This window comes from Dama dama, chromosome 33 (genome assembly GCF_033118175.1).
Source record: "Dama dama isolate Ldn47 chromosome 33, ASM3311817v1, whole genome shotgun sequence".
Classification (NCBI taxonomy): domain Eukaryota; kingdom Metazoa; phylum Chordata; class Mammalia; order Artiodactyla; family Cervidae; genus Dama; species Dama dama.
In genome coordinates, this window is record NC_083713.1 from 33,442,967 (window position 1) to 33,464,480 (window position 21,514).

A 21,514-nucleotide genomic window follows, 5' to 3' on the forward strand; every position below is an offset into this window, starting at 1 on the left:
AGGGAGGAGCAAAGGTTGTGAAATTAGAAATAAAAATCCATATATATGAATTTTGTGTGAATGTATGTAAATAAATAATTTATAATAAGAAAGAACTGTAAATAAATACAAGGGATATAGAAATAGCAAGCAATTTAAACAAATTATCAGTAAAATAATATCTCCAATGGAAAGACTATAGTCTGTAAACAATGTATTAAATGTAAAAGCTTATTAAATTCATTAATGTTGAAAGAGGTATTTAAAGATGGACAACAGAGTTGGAAAGATCTAGAAAAAAACAAAATGATCATGAAACAGTAATTAGCTTCCCAGGTCTACTATTGTCTTAAATGACCTTGGTGAATGATTCTATCATCTTATGCCTTATTTGTCAAGTCTGCAAAACAGGAACAGAAAAATCTTTGGAAAACATGTCATGGAAGTAAATAGCAATATTTTTATACTTCAGTTCTCTAAATAAGTTTTAACCAAGCATTGTCAACTAATATTAGTAAAGTAAGGAGAAATGATGTAAAATTCTAATGAGTAGTTAAGAGAATTTTTGAATGCATTATCCTAACAGCAGAGATAAACAGTTCTAGTAAGTAGATAGGACTTTCTGAAACAAGAGGTGATTTTTCCCTAGTACCTGCAGAAAATAAGCTAGAAATGAATTTAGTAATTTGAAATGAATCTCAAAATTGCCTCAGGATTAAAACAAATTACAAAATATACCCATCCTTCCAATCAAAATTCTGTAACTTGGTCAGGGACATGACAAGAGAATTGCAGCAGAGTTTCTGATTCTCACACAATGAACAGCAATGCCTCTGCTTATATAACAAGTTCATCAGCCAAGAGTTCTTTACATTTGAAATTACCAGAGAAACACGAGATCACAGCTTAAAGAAGGAAATTCCATCCAAGATTGAAAGAAAATTTTAATTTGCTTTGTATATGAAAAGCTGTGAATTCAAAAAAGATGTGTCAATTCTTATTATTGACTCTTACTAGCTTGACTTTTCTCTAATGACAAAGAGGCATAATAGAATCATTTTGTTTGCCCCTCTTTTCTACAAAATAACTAATGCTTGTCAGAAGTAATCCAGAATGTTTGCTATCCAGTTCATTTAGTAACTTGGATATAGACACACCAACTGAATGGTCCCTTGAAAATTCTACTGCATGAAGGAAGATGAAGATTAAGATACCATCACCTGCATTAACTAGAACTATATTAATTGGCATGTATACACACACACACACACACACACACACACACACACACACACACACATACTGGCATATACCAATACATCATGTTAGATGTACCCTTGATAAGGCTGGATTTTCAAGTTACCTTCACCCTTCTTTACAGTACATTCAAAGAAGTCAGTAAGTTGGCCACGTCAATGTCAAAATCCAGGACTAACTCAATTCAATTCAACAAACATTTGAGAGTTTACTATACCAAGCTTGAGAGAGTTGCTAGGGGTATAAAAATGAAATATACACTGTACCCAAGACAATTATAATCTATCTAGCTAAAAAATAAAAGTTGCTTAGCAAGTTATGGGAGGAGTAGTACAATGGAGATATGTTTTCTAAAGTTTGACTATTTTATTGATTTAGCATGTATTTTAGGTACAATGAATATAATTTCTTTTCAATATTGTTTCACAAAATCAGAAAATCATTTATCAAATGTCATATCTAGATGTCTATATATATATATATATGTAACATGTAATAGCTACATATTCCTGTGGTATCCTTCTCATCAAGAGGTTGAATTTAATTTCCCTTGCCTCCTTAATGATTTGTTTAACCAATAGAGGCTGCACAAGTGAATGTTTTGGAGATTCCAAGGTTAGGTCCTAAGAAACGTTAAAGCTTCCACTTCAGCCTCTTGGAGTCTCTTGAGTCTTCCAGGAGCCTTGAATTGCCATGTGAAAGGAATAACTACACTAAGACTGTCACAAAGAAGCCACAGAGTAGCACTCTGATCAAACGATCTGAACTGAGTCCAGGATTCTGGCCATTCCTGATGCCTAACCCATATGGAAAGCCATCATGGACCCTCCACATCTTCCTAGCCACCAAAGGTGTATCATGAAGTTACCATAGTTGTCACTATGGGGCAAGAATCACTGAGCTGAGTTTTTCTCAAATTCTTGTCCTAAATAATTCATAAGATGTAATAAAATGGTTGCTGTTTTAGGCACTAAGTGTTGTGGCAGTTACTCAGATATTGATAACTAGAACCTAGTTACATGTGTAGGACAGAGACAACATAATAAACATAAAAGTACAAGAAAGGGCAGTCTAATATATGTGTATATATATATACACATACATACAAATACATACATATATATATATACACACATACATGTTTCCCAGGGAGTGCTAGTGGTAAAGAATCCACCGACAATGCAGGAGACTTAAGAGACAGGGGTTCGATCCCTGGGTTGGGAAGAGGCCCTGAAGGAGGGCATGACAACCCATTCCATTATTCTTGCATGGAGAATCCCATGGACAGAGGAGCCTGGTGGGCTACAGTCCATAGGGTTACAAATAGTTGGACATGACTGAAGTGAATTAGCATGCAAACATTCAGTGAAATGGATGAATTTAATGGATTCATTAAAAGAAAATACAACTTAGGAGGGTGGAGAAAAACACACACACACACAAAAAAAACCCCAAATCAGAGCATGTCCAAGCACATGAGGACTGAGTTATCTAAGAAGATTGTATTGCCGGAATGGGATATCTGAACTAACAGAGAAGAAATTGCTTCACTAGCCAGAAGAAAAGGGAATTCCCAGTAATGGTACTTTGGGAAAAACCCAGAAACAGGGGAAATAGCTTTACTATAATGAGAGGAACTTTGAGGAAGCTTGGGTGGCAAGAGATTTAGGCATGTGCTGGGACGTTAAAGGAGAAAAAAGGAAGTCTGGTGCCCGTTCTTGGAGTGCAATGAAGCTTGAAGTGCAGAGATTGTTGCAACACAGGAGACACTGGGAAGTGACCAAGGCATAGAAAAGGAGGTATGGTCAAAGTGATGAATAAGGAAAGCAACGTTGGCAAGAGAGAAGCAAGGCAGCAGGGAGTCTGAGGAAGAGGAGATAAGAAGAAATGATGAAACCCTGGCAACTGAGGAAAGAAGGAATTTTAAATTGGTTGGATAAGCCAAGCTCTCTGATTTATTGCGTTAAATTCAACAGTTCTGTGATTCAGTTACAAATTATATATGACCAGTATAGAGCATATAACTAGCTTTGTTAGACAGATTTAGTAATTTCATGGGTAGTTTGATTTGTATTGGCCTCAGTTTGTCTCCTTTTAAATATTGTGAAAATTGGTTTACATCATATTTTGTTAACATTGTGTTTGGGAGCTTACAAAAGACTATAAAACAACAGGATCTTCCTTAAATAGATAGAGTACATAGAGGAAACCACTTATATTTCTTTCTGCCATTTGATTCCTAACTTGAAAAAGAAAAGTATGTCTTAATTCTACAAAGATTAAAAAGATAGTTACCTTTGGATAATGCAAACTAAGACAAAATATGCTCCTCCACACCCCCAAAACCACACACCATTACCTATCAAAGTATACAAGTCTACTAGAGCTTTATTTTTCTGATTCTTCATTCTATTTGAATATTAGACTACCAAAGTAGCAGATGTTAGGTTAGCAGCCGGTGAACAGCCATGCAGAATGATGCAGGTTAAATGGTAGGTATTGCTATAATTGCTGCTGCTGCATATACAATATGTACATAAATCATCTGAACACGGCTGCAAAGAAGTCTTTATGCAAAGTGACCCAGAGAAGAAAGTATCCAGGTTTCCCCCTACCCTTCATTCTCTTTATCAGCACAAAAGCATTAGAAAACAGCATTTATCCAGAGAAGAGTATATGAAGCAAACCTCCTCTCTGAGAACACAAAGGATACATTTATTTCTTAGTGACCATCAACTTTGATTATAAAGATTTCTTTTTATGCTGAATTAGATGTCTAACATGGGACCAAAAATATGGAATCAAACAGCACATGCAAAAGCAAACAGGAACTGAGCAGGTAAAAAAAGAAAAAGAAAACATAATAATTTAATAGGACCAGTGGCTTTTCCATGTCAATGGGAAGGTTATATCATAACTAAAAGAACTATCAGTGGTAAAGAATCTGCCTACCAATACAAGGAGACACAGGCCATGGGGGTTCAAACCCTGGGTCAAAAAGATCCCCTGGAGAAGGAAATGGCAACCCACTCCAGTATTCTTGCCTGGGAAATCCCATGGACAGAGGAGCCTGGCAGGCTGCAGTCTGTAGGTCTCAAAGTCAGACATGACCAAGTGACTAAGCATGCACACAAGAGAGCTATGACACTGCTTTGGGGTTTCAAGACACAGGAAGGAGTTTCTTATATTTTATTTCACTAACACAAGTCTATAGGTACTTGACTAGATTGAATCTACTCTGATTTATATGAGACATACAGAAATAGTTTTAGCATATTATTTACCTGAGTTCATTCATTCATTCACATATTCATTTTACATTCACTGATTACTATGTACTCAGAATCTGATTCAGTGCTCTGACAGGTTAAAGAGATGAATAAGTCACAGGCAGCAAGCTAAGTGGTTTTCCATCTAGAGGGAGGGACCTATATAAAGAAATAGATACAACATAATGGGATACATTCTCTAACTGAAAAATGTATAAGAACATAAAAGACAGGAGTGAATAAGCTATATAAAAATAGCTAATAGTTATCAAGTACTTAACTAAGATGAAGTGTTTTATTTTACACATATAAATTGACTCATATGACAATTGCAACAAGCCCATGAGGTAAGTTACTTTTACTATCTCCATTTCATTGATGAGAAAACTAAGGAATAGGCTAGTTAAGTGACTTGTTAAGTGACTGACAGAGTCAGTATCCAAACCCAGATAGTTTAAGTTTAATTCAGAGTGTCTCTACTGCTATCATGTTACTTGAGATAGTCACAGTGGGCTTCATAGAGGAGGTGATATGGGAAACGAATCTTAAGGGATGAGTAAGAGTTCTTCTGTGGAAAAGGAGAAGGGTATTCTAGGCAGAAGAGCTAAAATATATAAAGAGTCTGAGGCATGACTAATGTATATGTGGAAGAAATTAAAAACTTTACTGTGAAAATGGTGAGTTTATTTGATCTTGATATGGGATTGTGCATTTGTAATGCTGGCTTATTAAGGAAGCAAGTCAGCAGATACTTAGGCGGGCATGAGGGGGAACCCTGAATCTAGGATTTTTTATTTGGAGGACAGCATGGATGATGATATCAGTAACCAATGTTAGAAATACAAGAGGAATGCTTTTCATGCCTAGGGCAGCCATGACTTGTGGTCCCAAGAAGCACCTGAAACATGTCGCAGCTCCAGAGCATGGCATACTGGATATACTGACTGGAGTGTATGCTCCTCATTCATCTACCAGTTCCCATAAGCTGAGGGAGTGTTTCCCCCAAATCATTTTCCTAAGGAACAGACTTAAGTATGCCCCAACAAGGGATGAAGTAGAGAAGATCTGCGTACAGAATTTCGTTAAGATTGATAGCAAGGTCCACACTGATACAACCTACCCTGCTGATTTTATGGATGTCATCAGCATTGGGAAGACTGGAGAGAATTTTCCTCTCATCTATGACATCAAGAATTGCTTTGCTCTTCATCATATTACACCTGAGGAGGCCAACTATCAGTTGTAGAAAGCAAGACAGATCTTCATGGGCACAAAAGGAATCCCTCATCTGGTGACCCATGATGCTCACACCATCTGCTACCCCGAATTCCTCATCAAGGTGAATGACATCATTCAAATGGATTTGAAGACTGGAAATATTACTGATTTCATCAAATTTAACACTGGTAACCTGTGCATGGTGACTGGAGGTGCCAACTTAGGAAGAGTTGCTATGATCACCGACAGGGAGGGACATCCTGATTCTTTTGATGTAGCTCATATAAAAGATGCCAATGGCAACAGCTTTGCCATCCAGCTCTCCAACAATTTTGTTATTGGCACAGGCAACAGACCATGGATCTCTCTTCCTCGTGAAAGGGTATCTGCCTCAGCATTCCCGAGGAAAGAAATAAGAGATTGGCAGCCAAACAGAGCAGTGTATAAAATGATCTCTAGGTGACATGACTCGCAAAGTCTTTGTACTTAATTAAAGATATGGAGCCACTCAGTGGTAAACACTGAATGCCTAAAACGCTCCCAGAAAAAGTACAAGGCCCTAAGAACACAAGGATTCCATCCGGAGTGTTCAGTGCCTGGCAGAGGAATTCACAGACAAAATCAATTATCCGGATACACATTTCTCTCCACTCTCTCAGTGGCCTGAATAAAGGTAAAGAAAGCACAATCAACTTCACAACCAAACTTCAAATCTGGAATACCATTAATTGAACTTAATTGTGATACTCATATAAGGAAACTATATAATAAAAGTGTTCTATGCAGATTAAGATCATGATCCAGATCACAAAATCTACCTCCATGCTTTATATTAATCATACAATATGAAGACATACAAAAAATAAATTAGATTTCTTCTTTAGGCAGGTGTTTTAATGAGCTTAATCCCGAGGCTTGCTATTAATGCTAGTGACTGACTTCTTTGAAAAGAGGAATGCATTTTCTTTCCTGTTCATATAGTCAGCTTCCTGTTTAGTATTCATTATTCATATCTATTTTTATCAAAGAGCACTATTACATGAAACCATGATCCAAGCATGTTTGGCTCTAATTTTTAACTCTGAGGGAAGGAAATTATACACCCTTATTGTACTGGTATATAATTGATTTCCTTGGTGGCTCAGACAGTAAAGAATCTGCCTACAATGCAGGAGACCTGGGTTCAATCCCTGGGTCGGGAAGATCCCCTGGAGAAGGGAATGGAAACTCACTCCAGTATTCTTGCCTGGAGAATTCCATGGACAAAGAAGCCTGACCGGTCCATGGGGTCGCAAAGAGTTGGACACAACTGAGAGACTAAAACGCACACGTACACACACACATGATTGTTATATACACATGTGATCATGGTGTATATGTGTTCCTTTGTATTAGTGGTGTTATTTAATTCGGGTTGTCAGGCTAAAGAACCTTTCACACCTATCTTAATTTGGAACATCAACACGCCATTGAAGAAAAGCCATCAGTCTTTCAAATAAATAATAAAAAAGACTTTTGATCACAGTCTCATTTAAACTCTGTCTAGATATTCTAAGAATTTCTTACCTTGGATTAAGAATAGAAAGAACTGTAAATACATTTTATCTGAATACTGTGACTCCTGAGGGATTCCTGGGTGACTCCTGATAACTTCAGCTGACAACCAGGGATACCACAGCTATTGCTACTCTTTTGAAGCCAAAGCAAGATTTTAATCTTTGCCTCTTTAATTACTGATAGTTATCTATATGTATGCTGTCACTTCAGTTGTATTTAACTCTTTGCAACCCTATAGATGGTAGCCTGCCAGGCTCCTCTGTTCATGGGCTTCTCCAGGCAAAAATACTGGAGTGAGTTACCATCCCCACCTCCAGGGTATCTTCCCAACCCAGGGATCGAACCTGCATCACCCGCATTGGCAGGCGGATTCTTTACACCCAAGCCACCTGGGAAGCCTGATAGTTATTGATTGTTGCTGCTGCTGTTATTCGGTCACTAAGTCACGTCCACTTTTTGCAACCCTTAGGACAGTAGCCCACCAGGTTCCTCTGTCCATGAGATTTCCCAGGCAAAAATACTGGAGTGGGCTGCCATTTCCTTCTCCAGGGGATCTTCCTAGACCACGGATTGAACCTGCATCTCCTGCAGTGGCAAGCGGATTCTTTGCCACTGAGTCACCTATGGGGGAAGCCCATATTTATCTATGAAACATGGGATTATGATGACTGAGACAAAATTGGGCATTATATTGCTACCATTTCCCAGCCATGCACAGTGAGGTGACTTTAATGTTGTCTACTGATGCTTATTACATTGTGTCTATACAGTATCTCTTTGACCCAGGAAGCCTATGACTACATTATTTCATTTCCCCTTTATTTATTTATTTTTCCCTTTGCTTTAATTTACTATATATTATAGCCACCCTGAAACCAGGTGGAAGCAATAAATTTAAGACTTAATAAACTATAAGTTAAGTATTACATATTACTTATTACATATATGTAATTAATATTAATACTTAATTACTTATTACATATTTATCAGTGTAATAGAATATCATATAGCCATTAAAGTCAGCATTATGACTATATAAAAATATAAATGTTTAAAAATAATAATTAGTGAAGAAATTTACCAGAAATATAAAAAAACATCATTACAAGTAAAATGTATAGAAGAAGACTGGTGAGGAATTAAAGGAATTTAGGGATTATGTGTGAGTTTAAAACAATATACACACTGCAAGTTCAGTGTTTTAAGCATAAGATATTTAGAAAAGTAGAATCAAAATCATAAAAAATAGTTATCTCTTCGACATCAAGTAATAGGTGATTTTGATTTTTGACTTTGACTTTTTCTAAATTTTATAAGTGTTCTGTTTCCTGTTACTGATACAATGAAAAATTAATAATGTAATTTTTACATTAAAATTAATTATGCTAAATTAATTTAATGGTAGAAAAAGAATTTAAAATTAAGGCTATTGTTCAAACAATTTTAACTGTTGTGATTTTAAGCCTTCAGATATCAAGGAAATTGAACTCTGCCTCCACACTCCACCCTTAGGCCAGATTTGACACAATGCCATCTGGTCTACTAGGTTTTTTAAAGATGTGATTTTTGTCCATTGATGAACAGATTCCTTTTCAACATTTTCTTCAAGCAACTACAGAGTGTGTGCTGTTTTTCTAAATTCACCTTTGAGGTACTGCAAGAATGTTCACGTATCTACTCCCAGGCCTTCTTTCCGTGGCAGTGGACCAGAATGGGTGACTAGGGGCGGCACAATAAGGTCTCAATGTGTAACCCTACTTCTGAATGAGCTGCTGGGCCTTACACTATGATACGTTATTTTACTTGCCTGGAGGAGATGGTAAGAAGGTAAGGGCCCTAGAGTAAGAGGTACATGTTTAAATTGGAAGAAGACGTTGGGATTAAAAAAAAAAATCTGTAGCTGGGCATTATGTAGTTCTAGTTGAAACTCAACAGCAGAAAAATTGGAAAGCCTGGGGTAAAAGCATCTAATTGGGAAAATATTAATGTATTCATACAAAATATTCCTTATGCATGAGAGTGCCTGGAAAACAAATGCCTAGCCATTTAATTCTGGCTTTCTTGCTATTCCAGAGAGACATGATGCTAGAACTTATGAACCTAATATCCCATTGTCAGTTTTAAAGTTAATCATATACTGGAAAAGTATAACATAGTTTGGGAGTTTCCCAGGCAACAATTTGAGGGGCAACTTTGAATCTGCAATGACCCATACATCTCGGCGATAAATAGGAAAATCTGGAATAGAAGCCCATTCTCGGTCCACAGGCCAGTATTAACTGAGGGATGGCCCTCTGCTTCCTTATGCTCTCTTCTTTCCTTCATCAATCAGCTCTTGCTCCCCCTTTAAGACTTAGCTCAAAACTGCCCTTCCTTTTAAAACCTATCTCCATATCCCTTGCACATGGAGAGAAAAAGGCCATTCCTTTCTCTCTCTTTCACATGTCTTCACTTATTACTCTACTATCCACCTTACAACATCATACTGTAGTAATGTGTTTGCATTTCTAGAAAGATACCAATAAACTGGGATTTCAAAGATAAAGGTGCCACATTATTCATATTTATATCTTTAGTGCCTCCCACAAGACTTTCACACTGGGGGATGCTCAATGCTGTTGAACAAGTTCTTGCAAAAGTGTTTTTAGAATATAGACATAAAATGTACACAAGATTTTAGATAGCTGTCTTTAGAATATTTGAATAACACTGGTAATGCACAGGTTGCTGTTCAGAGGACAGAATTATTGTTTAACACAAGCTTCCAGTTTGTGTTTTCTGAGCTTGTCTCAATAGAAAACAGATGAAAAGCTGGAAAGATTGTGCACACTTCCTCCTCTCACCCATCACAACAGGGTTATGAGAATTGGATCAGACAGGATATCTTGCAATTTCTCTCCTCTAGTAGCTGTTCCACAGCTGATAACACATTTTTAGCCTTGTTAAAAATTTCTCCAACTGATAAAGCTTCTTGGGCCTTTTCCTCAAGTACCAATCATCATTACTATCCCCTTTGTCAACAGTTTTTCTCCCTTCCCTCCTTTTCTTCCAAATACAGAAGAGATATGCTTCAACTGTTGCTATGTCCAAGAGCGGGGCCTGTGATTTTGCTTGTACTTGTTTGCCTACTGTGATCTCTTTGAAGTCAGAGGTCAGTTTCTTTTAGAGTACAGACACTTGCACATCAAGAGGTATTCAGGCTTTGCTAATGGGCCTTAACAAACATGTCACATTTCAGATCAACATGTCTGCCAATATGTAAGCCATTTCGAGAACACTTTTACTGTCAACAGAAGCTTTCTGTCAATTCATGACATGTGTTAAATGAAAGTATGTTAGATAGACTAAAATGTCCACACAGTAATAGTACATACAGAAGAGCTTTGTATTTATATTCGTTCAGCATTGAGTTCACAAGACTCTGACGGTCATTAACATAAGAAAAGCTTATTGAGACATTGATTGATGATGAGAACCCCCTCCCCATCAAACCTACAGCAGATGGACCAGAAGGAAAAAGGGTTTACAAAGTAGAAATTTCTTACTCCGTTTTTGTTTATTGCAACTGTCTTATTCTTTCCTCTTGAGGCAAGGGACATACTGTGCTGTGGAAAATAGTAAGATTTCAGTTTAGTTGTAGAGAACTTCATAGGACAAACGAGATTATAAGGTGACCTGTGTTGCAACAATTTTGTAAACATTGCTGTTAAATTTATAGAAAAAAAATACAATTTTATAATATTTGCAGAGAGAATAAAACCCAAAAGGTTTCAGTGAATATACTGCCAAAATTGAAATGACTTTTTACTGAATATCAAGAGCACAGAATAAACAGAAATATCATTACTAAATTGGAAAAGTAAGAAATCATTCTTGGAGAGGGAGAAAAAATATTTCAACCATTCTCCCTTTCTGAGTCCAATTTCATATGGCCTTTTGAGGGGGTTGTGCTGGGTAACTTGAATTTATTCAACCTTTTGATGGACTTGAATTTTCTCCTGAGATGTTTTAAACATTTCTTTCATCCTTAAGTAGCCATGCAAGAAAGAAGCACCACTTGTAACTTTATCCCATTTTACTGATGGGAAAAGTAAGGCATAAATATTTCAAGGGGCCATTTTCTTAGTTTAGACTAATGCTCTTTTCAGTCAAGCACTCTGGCTTTTTATTATTTAACTGCAGAAATGTATTTGACAAGCAATAGTCCTTAGTAACTAATATAAGGAATTAAAGTCTTTCTTTTTATATGTTAGATAAATGGATAGTGTTTAAAGGGATTCTTCCTGTTCCTAAACGCACTGCATGAAAGTGGACAGCTATAACCAAATATAAAAATAATAGCATTTTTTGCTTCTCAAAAGTTTAAGCTTCAGTGAGCCAAATTATATCATAGACACCAGTGAAGCAGTTTAGAGATTGAAGACAAATCACGAACGGAGTAGATCTGCAAGCCAAGCACATAACGGGAAAATGTCTGGTTCGCCATACGGACCTGAATTTCATATCTGATAAGTAGTTAGCCAAATTATACACAGACATTTTGAGCTTTGCTTTTAGATAGGACTTTATCACCTGATTACTGTGTTGCTTTTCTTCTTGTCAAAAACAGAGTGATTTGAATAACTCAAGCTCAACTGGGGAGCCAGGCTTCTGGTTGTTTGGGTGGATACTGTCACTGGAGATGGGAAGGTTGTGGGGCATGAATGGAATCATTTAGTGAGAAGTACATGGCTTTAGGTTAGATAGAAAAGACAGTATAGAGCTTGGGTTGGCTATGGAATAACTTGATAGATGAAGACACAGGAAAAGAGATGGTCACATAAGGATTATTCACACATGTTATGAAAACTATGTTTGAAGTGAATGCTAAAAAGGGGTCAAACTACCTTATTCTCTTATTTCAGAGACCTGTACCTTGGGGCATTTTCAAAAAATCTTTATAGAAGTCACTAAGCAACTTCTTCTGTCCCTAAGAGTATAGGTATAATATTTTAAATTGATATTCCTATTAAAAATTTATTTTTAGGGATGAAGTCCATTGATCCCATCATTTAACAAGGAAGAAATATCCGGATAGGATAATAGTCTGTGAGCTCTCTAAGACAAGAAATAGGACTTAACTATAACTTAATATATAATCTTTTGTCCCTGGAACAGGATGAATTAAAAATGATATTGGTTTTGAAAAGTATCACAGAGAGTAATTCCAAAATATAGGATAAATAGGAGACTAGAAAGATGACTTAAAATGCAAATGTAATATTTTTATGATTTGTTCTTATAGATCTCTTAACTTAGCTATATTCCCTTAAATTCTAATGTGTCAAAGCTCAATGGCGACAATAGAACCTGATTTTGTTCATTAGTACAACTATTAGTCCTATTATACATTCTTTTTCTTTACTTGTGAATAACTGGGACTCCTTCCAAAGAATAGTCTGCTAATAAATTATGTTTCATTCATTTTTAAAAAATATCTCAGCTTCCCAACATTTATCTTGGTTTAATGCATTTAAATGTTGTTCAGTTAGAAAGCCTAAAATAAGATACTTAATAAAAGCATGTTCACCTGACAATCATATACTATTTCTCCTAGTCTTTATCTATGCTGAGTTTGATACCATTTAAAACAAGTGATCTTAAAGGTGCACCTGTATCAGTAGAGATTAACAGTTAACAGAATATTTTTCTTGCTGTTTCTGTCACCTTTATGCACTGTTTTGTTTTTTTTTTTTTTTCTGGTACTAGAGTGATTTTTTGAGGAAAATGGCAAAGAATAAAAAATTTGTACTTTTTGAAAACTAATGCAGTTGGAAATAAGAAATGAAAACTCCCATATTTGAAATCTCATATCCCAAATGAATTGATTAACATGCAAAAGTTTTGACTTTTTTCTTTATACATGCCCTCTCTCTCTCTTGCTCTGCCTTCCACCCCCAAAGCTTCTGATATATCATTTTACTGTACGTTTGTCTTGTACTTTAGATCTGTTAGACAAGTGTCTAGTTTAGAGGCAGCAGCCTGTGAGTGTGAAAATGTGCCTAGTTACTATTATGTTGCATGAATAGATATGTTTCTCTGTCATTGGGCACTACAATGCTTTCATCAGTAATTCAGAGTATTATTTTCAGCAATCTATGCCTTACTAGATGATTCATAATAAGGATGATCATGCCAAGAAGACTATCATCATATGTTGCCACATGTATAGCTCCCTTTGGAGATGGGAAAAATTTATTGGGGGCCTAAAGAAGATTAGATAACTGAGTGCTTGCAAAATCAATCTTCACATTCACAATGAATTAATAGGTAAAGTCACTAACACTTCCACATACATGCTGTCACTTTTTTAAAAATTTGGTGGTTACTTATATTTACCTATTTATTTGTTGTCTTATAATTGACACATAATATTGTGTAAATTTAAAGTGTACAATGTGATGGTTGGATATATTTTATATTGCCAAACGATTACCACTGTCATGCTGTTACTTTTTAAGTAAACAAGAGCGAGCTGATTGGGGTGAGTTTGTGTATATTTATGTAAATATTCTTGTATGTGTATATGTGCAAGTATATTTAAGTCATGATAAACATAAACCTTAAGCTAATCACTTTTCTTATGATTTCAGATGACTCTTCATTAGCAATTACAAATTTAATTTGTAATTAAAGGCCAGGTCTGGGCTGGCAGTGTATTCATATGAGTAGGTATAAGACAGTAGAGACGGTGACAGTAGCAGTGAATGAGTAGTATATACCCAAGGGTGTTAGAATTGAAACTCTTAAAACCTAACATGCTGGCTAAATAAAATAACTAAAGAGTTGCCATATGTTCTACTTTATAATAATTTTTCCCCCTTAACTTTTCAACTTTCCTATGGTTTCTATTTTTCTTTTACATTGTTAGTAGTGTTTTAAAAATCTGTATTAACACCTTATATTTGTATAGTATTTATTTTTAAAACCCTTTAGAGATATACAATACTATTCAGGCTGAAAGAAAAGGGAAAACAGACTAATTTTAATAAGAACATTAACTCTCTCTGACTACATTGACTCCATTTAGTGAACTGGAAATTAACTGAATAAGAAGCCAGCTTCCATTATCTTTACACCTCTAAACATAACATCAAACTTTAATAAATGTGGGCTCAGATAGTAAGAGAATTAAATGCAAGGCCCTAAGGGCAGAGGTTTCTAGGAATGTGCTTATAATAGAGTTTCACCTGGGATTCAATTAAATATTTAGTGAGAGTGACTGAAAGAAAGGTGGTGTGCTGAAAGCTGTGTGGGAGACAGAGATGAATACGACACAGTTTTTGTCCTCTAGAATGTCATGATCGATGGCAGCTAACACATTTCACCTCAAGTGTGGGGTGTATGTGGTGGTAAGGGGAGCTCCCTCTCCTTTCTCCCCCAGCCCCTACAAAACTGTTTATATTTTTACAATCCTATCACACTTTCCTGTTTCATAGGACGAAGCATCATTTTTCCTTTTCTTGGCCAATACCTCTGCATGTGACCTTGATCCCATATTCTCCCTCTCTCTTCTTAGGAATTGTGCTATAAATCAGTGGTCAACAAGTTTTTTCTGTGATAGACCAGATAATAAATATTTTAGGCTTTTTAAAGACACATGGTCTTTGTTGCAACTATTCAACCTTGTTGTTGCAATGCTAACACAGCTATAGACAGTATGTAGATAAATCCATGTGTCTGTGTCCCAATAAAATTCTACATATGGACACTGAAATTTCAAATTTTTATGAGTTGTGAAATGTTATTTTTCTTTTTTCCAATTATTAAAGAATGTTAGAACATTCTATGAGCAAATACAATAAGTAGCATGTCAAACTTGACTCTCAACCATAGTTTGCTGACCTCTGCTATGAATAATGGCCATTCTTCCATATCTTCAACCATTCCTTTTCTACTTTCTTCCTTTTAGCCTATAATCACACTAAGGAGAATATAAAAAATATTTAGCAATGACCCTGGATACTGACTGACGACTCTAGATTCTGACCAATCAGAATAGGTAAATCTGCCTCTCATATCTAATAGAAGCCATAAGCAACTAGTGAATAATTTTGATGTGTTTAGGACAAATACCAACCCAGAACACACCTCATTTCATTTGAAAAATGAAACAAAGCACATTTTGCACTGCCATCTTGATATTGGTCTACTCTCTTTATACCCAATATTTTTGAAAATTATTGTAATTTATCATCTCTCATCTATTCTTCAATAAATCATCTGTTTCCATCATTCCTTTAAAACTGGCCTTTCCAGAAGAAACCTTCTTTTTAATTTTTCAGCCCTTTTTAGGTGTTCAATTTCTGTCACTTGCATTAAATCCCCCTAGGCATTTTCTACTTTTCCAACTTCTGATTCTTGGTTGCCATGGCAGGTTCCTCTTTATCCAGCCCTCTTTTCTGCAACCATTCCCACCTGGTATTCCCCAGCATTTTCTGCCTACTTCTCCCTGTTCCCTGTTCTTGCCTTGGCAGTCTGATCTATTCTCAGGGTTTCATTTTCACTTTTATGCAGATGACCTCTATGTCTACATCTCTGACCTTGACCTCTCTTTAGACTTCAGACTCACTTCATCACTTGGATTTCCCTGAGGTGTCTCTAAAGTCACTGTGTCAGACAACGAACCTATAGACATTCCCACCAGACATGCTTCTCTCTCACATTCCATGTCTTAGTCCCGCAATGCCACCCCTGTTGCTGAAGCCAAGAAACTTAGAATCCTTCTCAATGCTTTCCTCCCTTACACCTAATTCCACTTAATTGAGTACTGATTTCTCCATCAAAAGTTTCTTAATTCTGGCCCTCTAGCCACATCCCAACTATGGCTGTCTTTGCTCAGGCTTTTTCACTGAGCTGGTCCACTGTGCTGGTCTAGTCCCTGCTCTCTCTTTCTATACCTGCCATCAGGTGGGCCATCTCAAACACAATGTAATCAAGGAAACCACCCTCTCTATTAACCTCCTGAGTGACTCACTGTTAGGCTACTTAGCATGGCCCCAAGGCCCTCCACCATATAGATTCTGCTTCCTGCCTCAGTCTTACTTTCTATCAAATCCTGTATGTTTTATTTCCATCCCACTAATAGGGGGATGGAAACAAACTAATTAAAAATAATAACACACACATATATACAATGCAATCCTATACCTCCATGTCTTTGAACATGTTATTCCTATCAAAAATATCTCCTCTTTCCTCCTCTGCCTAGTCCTACTTATTTATTCAGCCTCTGAATTCATAAGGCTGCTCTAAGAGCCTTTCTTGATTGTTTCCATTTTATTTTCCAGTTTCTATTGAAAGTATGACTTCTCTTTTCTCTAACTATCTCAGCTTCACTATTACCAAACAAGTAAAGTGTGGATAGTCATTGTCACTCCAGCTCCTAGTCTAGTAACTGGTAAACAGGTCTAGGTGAAGACTACTGGGCAAGGCACAGGATTTAGAGTGTCTGGGTTCTGTTCCCAGCATCACAGCTTACTTGCTCTATGGATGGGGTTTACACTTTCTATGCATCGTATTTAAAATGGAAACTCAAGTCATTCATGAAAAAAATACCTTTGGGACACAGATTATGTTTCAGGCATTTTTCTAGGCACAGAAAAAATTCTCATCTTCAAGGAACTTTCATTTTAGTAGACATAAGGAAAGGAGGGGAGAAAGAAAATAAATAGATAATAAAAAAATAACTAAAATATACACTCTAACATATGGAAAGTGTACAGGGAATATAGGTAGTGAAGTGATAGGATGGAGGAGGAAGATGGGAAATTTCCGAGAGTGATTAGGAAAAGTCTCACTGAGAAGTGATATTTGAACAGAGAACCTGAAGGAGGTGGGCCATGAGAGTATCGACAGTGAAGAGAATTCCAGGGAAAAAGAAATAGCAACTACAAAAGGTCTGGCCTGTTCCATAAATAACAAGGAGGCAAGAATGCTGGAAAAGAGTGAGCAAGGGAAGAAGAGAGGAGGAGACAAGTTGTGGGTGAGGTGGTCACGGTATCAGAAGAGAGCAGACAGTACTATCATTTGTAGCCTCTTGTAAGGACTTTGAGTGAAATAGTCACTCAGGGTTCTTGAGGAGAAAAGCAGATGAACTGAATAAGGTTAAAGATGACTCTGGTTGCTGTGTTGAAAATGTATCATGGAAGAGGAAGGCTAGAAAGAGGGCCATTTCGGGGGCTGTTAGCAATGAAGCAGATGAAAAATGATGGAGGTTTGAATCAAGTGAAGGTGATAAGGCATAGTTTATTTTGAACATATTTTGGAGTAGCATAAAAAAAAAAAAAAAACTTGCTGGATTTGGGGCTTGGGAAAAGAGAGGAGACAATCTTGACTCCAAGGAGTGTCACCTGTGCAATTACAAAGAGGGTGTTACTGGGAAATCCTTGGGCAAAAATTCCCCAAGGAATAAATAAGAATAGGAGTTTAGGTTAGATAAAAATAACTCTGAGTTGTTTATTATATATTTAAGTGAAGAAGTCAGATAGATAGTTATATCTATAGATGAGCTGAATCTTATGGAAGGTCTTTAAGCTCAAGATTAACATTTTCCAGTGAACAAATTATATACATAAAGCCTCTAGATTGTAGATAAAAAAGAGAGGCAATCTGAGAACTGAGTCCTGTGCACCCTAGTATTTAGCTACTTGGGAAATGAGGAATAACCAGCAAAGGAAACTGAGAAGAGTCAGCAAACATGGCAAAAAGAAAATTATGAGTGTAGCTTCCTGGGAGCAAAGTATAGAAAGTAAAAAAATAAAATAAGACAGTGAACAAGAGGAAGTGATAAACTTTCTCCAAAGCTACTGATGGGTCAGGTAAGTGGAAGACTGAGAATTCAATTTTATTTTATTATGTTTAGAAACTCAAAGGCCACTGTGACCTTGATGAGCAGCTTTGATGAAGTGGTAGGGGCAATGCGTGACCAGAGAGCATAAATAACTCTTTCAAGGAGTTTTGCTAAGTACGTAGATAGTAATGAGGCATAGATGGAAGGTGATGTGAAAGAAAAGAGACTTCACTTTTAAAGAAAAAAAAAAGGCATACTTACATGCTGGTAGAACTGATATAGTAGAGGGAGATATTGATGATATGGGAGAGAAGAGTAAATATCAGAGTAATATCTTTGGATAGGCAACAAAGAATGAGATCTCATGTATATACTGAGTGTCTGGCCTTGGATAGCAACATGAACAGTTCGTCCATAGTGACAAATATTAATGGAAGGTAGAGCTATGGACAGAGCCTACACCATTTCTCTTCTGTTTCTATTTCTCAGTGAAGTAGTAAACAAGATCATAAGCTGATCACCAAGGTGTCAGGAAGAGGTGTTAGAATTTTGTTATAAGAAGGAACGCGAAGGAACTTAGTGAACCTGGAGAATATGATAGGATGAGTGACTACCAGCAAAGCTCAGTTGAAATTAGTGGTTATAAGTTTAAATAGAAATAAATCAGTACAGCTGCACATTTTTCTCCCATCATGTTCAACTGGAAATAGGTCTGAAATAGGTAGTATTAGGTTGAACCTGGGGTCATGCCAGGAACGTACTATAAAGTGGGACAGATGGGCCAAGGGAATTGAGGATAAGTCTGAGGAAGTGATTATAATAATGGGCCATTTAATCTAGTTTATTTTAGGAAGAAAGGAAGAAATGAGTATAAAGGTGGTGAAATCCATGCATGGTAAGCCCTAAGGGGTTGAAGAATTACCAGATTCTTATTACTAGAGGGAGAAAGCAAGTAAGAAGGAGATAGGTAGAGAATGGTGATCACAGAAGAGTTCCAGTGAGATTGAGATCATGGAAGGGCTACAATTATTGGATATGAAAAGCTGTATGGTATGTACACAGAAAGAAAGCAAAATATAAAGTTATTGGAGAAGGTAGTCATAAACCTACCACTGGAAGGCTTATCTGCCTGGACATTGATATAACCAAGAATGAGGTTATGAAGGTATGATGTTAGAGAGTGTAACAATAAGACACTAAAATTTTCAGCGAAGGAAGGGGTGATATGGGGTTTGTAGATAGCTGTATATAGAGATATTGATAGTTTGTATCTTTTAGTTTACTGAGGATTAAAGAAAATATGCATATAAAGTGATTTCCAGAGTACTAGTCCATAGTGAATTAAAAAACATTGATTTTTATTACCCTATCAAATCCATAGCTGATAACTATGTTGCCAACACCAAAGCATATCTCACCTTAACACTGGCTGATGGATGATAAGTATTATACTGAAACAGATGGTTGGTCTTCTCTCTAGATTACTGAGAGATGGCTGTAGGTGTCCGAAGGGAATGGGCCTAAGAGCACAGGAAGTAGAATTTCTGTGATGCGATGATTTTAGTGATATATTAATCAGAAATTCCATGAGGTCATAATTTACCTATTTGCATAAAAACTAACAGCCTTTTTCTCTTTTAATTAAATTTCCACTCAAGCCACTCTCCCCAACATGCTTATAAATGAAAATATAGGGCAATAGAATGGGTCACAGATTTTGTTAGGACACTGGCCTTCCCAGCAACATGAGTTCTCAATATTTGGGAGGATAGTGTTCTTCATAAAATGTCCGTAAACAAGGGTATAGGCTCTTCTGTTGTTTATCATCACATCGTGAAAATTAATAGGCTAGATTCTTCATTGAAAATAAATATGAATGTTTTTTCACACTTTCTCTATTTACTGAATTTCTGTATTTCTTTGGCAACTCTTTAAAAGCCTCTGAAGATTTCCTTCCATGTATCTGTCTCATTTGAGAACAAGTTGACATTACAGCCTAAAGTTGATTGGACTTCTGAACTTTTTTTTAGAGTAATCTACATATTTTTGTTTTGCTCCCAGATCCAGAATGATAGCCCAATATTTTATGACACATCCACAGAGCTTGCAAATCAGTGAACATTATTTTTACTTTGTTATGAAATGCTACCATTTAGATTCCTCTGGGAATGCAATTTTGTTCTGCTCCCAGCTTTCTATTTTAGCAATGAACAACCAGAATTAGAAAGAAATCATCATTATCCAGATCTGCAGGGGCTTTTGAAACTGATTTCTGCCATTGCTGGATACACATGAGTGTTTTTAATGTATAATTTCTCTATCTCCATTTGCAATTTAGCACTCAGGGACAACAGAGAAAGAGAAAGATGAGTGGTAGAGAGACAAACAGTGGGAGTTCCCACTATTCACTTGGGTATGGGGGGAGACTAAAAGATTTGGGGGGAAATAGATAAGCACCGTGGAAATAAAATTGTGAAGGATACTTCATTTTCTCTTAGTGGGAACTTCTAAAATGTCTGTTTCAACATCTTTTTGTAGAGTCACACTGGGGTGGGGAGAACTCATAACAGTGTGTCTATCCTAGGGTTCTGAGTGGAGATGAAATGACTAGGGATATTAGCTTGATCTGGCCAGTGTGAAACAGGAGCTTCAACACTCCGTAAGAGAACGACCTTGGAATTGCATTGAAAGCTCAGGCAGATTTGGAATCAAAGAATGAGAGCACAGGAAGGGACTGTGAAAGCTGTGTAGTTCTGGAAGCAGATCATAGAAAAAGGGTAAGAGAAAGTGGATCTAAAAGAGCAACTTCAGAGGTAAAAAAAAAAAGAGAGAAGTCTTCAGGATGTGAGGTGGAGAAAGTGAGATTATATGATAAAATTAAAATGCAGAGAAACTGTGTTTGAGAAAAAGCTGATCACGGTTGTTTCATCAAATAATTGTTCTTGTCAGAGGCCTGAATCCAGGCAGAGCGACTGATGAGAAAACCTTAACCCCCTATGGAGTGATGGTGGCCTCTTAAGACATAGCTAGTGAATGTGAGCTGGAGACAGAGAGAGAAAGTAGGACAGCAAGGAATGGGGAAGATTCAGAAGAGCTGGGCCAGATTTTTGCAGTGAAAATGTATCTCTATTAGCCTAAATATAGAAACTTAAAAGGATTTGTGCCCTGACAGTGTTCTAGAAAACAGTAATGGGTGAATCTTCATTTCTCCTCAGCAGATGAAGCCTTTTCTGGCTTGCTCTGTTGTCAACAGGAAAGATGTAAGCACATTTTAGTTCACATTTATGTGAAACATAAAGCAAGTTAGAACAGCTAGAATTTATTTGTCCCAGGAAGACAATGACTCTCAGTGAATTCTAAACCATTGGCACTTAATTGAGCTGTTAATACCATTCCTACTCTA

General features: G+C 36.6%; 1 protein-coding gene and 1 pseudogene across 1 annotated transcript in view; one reads left to right on the plus strand and one right to left on the minus strand.

The window, feature by feature from the left end:
- Positions 1 to 21,514, minus strand: part of CSRNP3 (cysteine and serine rich nuclear protein 3) — a 195,778-nt gene that overhangs the window by 100,514 nt on the left and 73,750 nt on the right. The gene's annotated exons all lie outside the window — the stretch shown is intronic.
- LOC133051280 (small ribosomal subunit protein eS4, X isoform-like) lies at positions 5,380 to 6,170 on the plus strand (annotated as a pseudogene).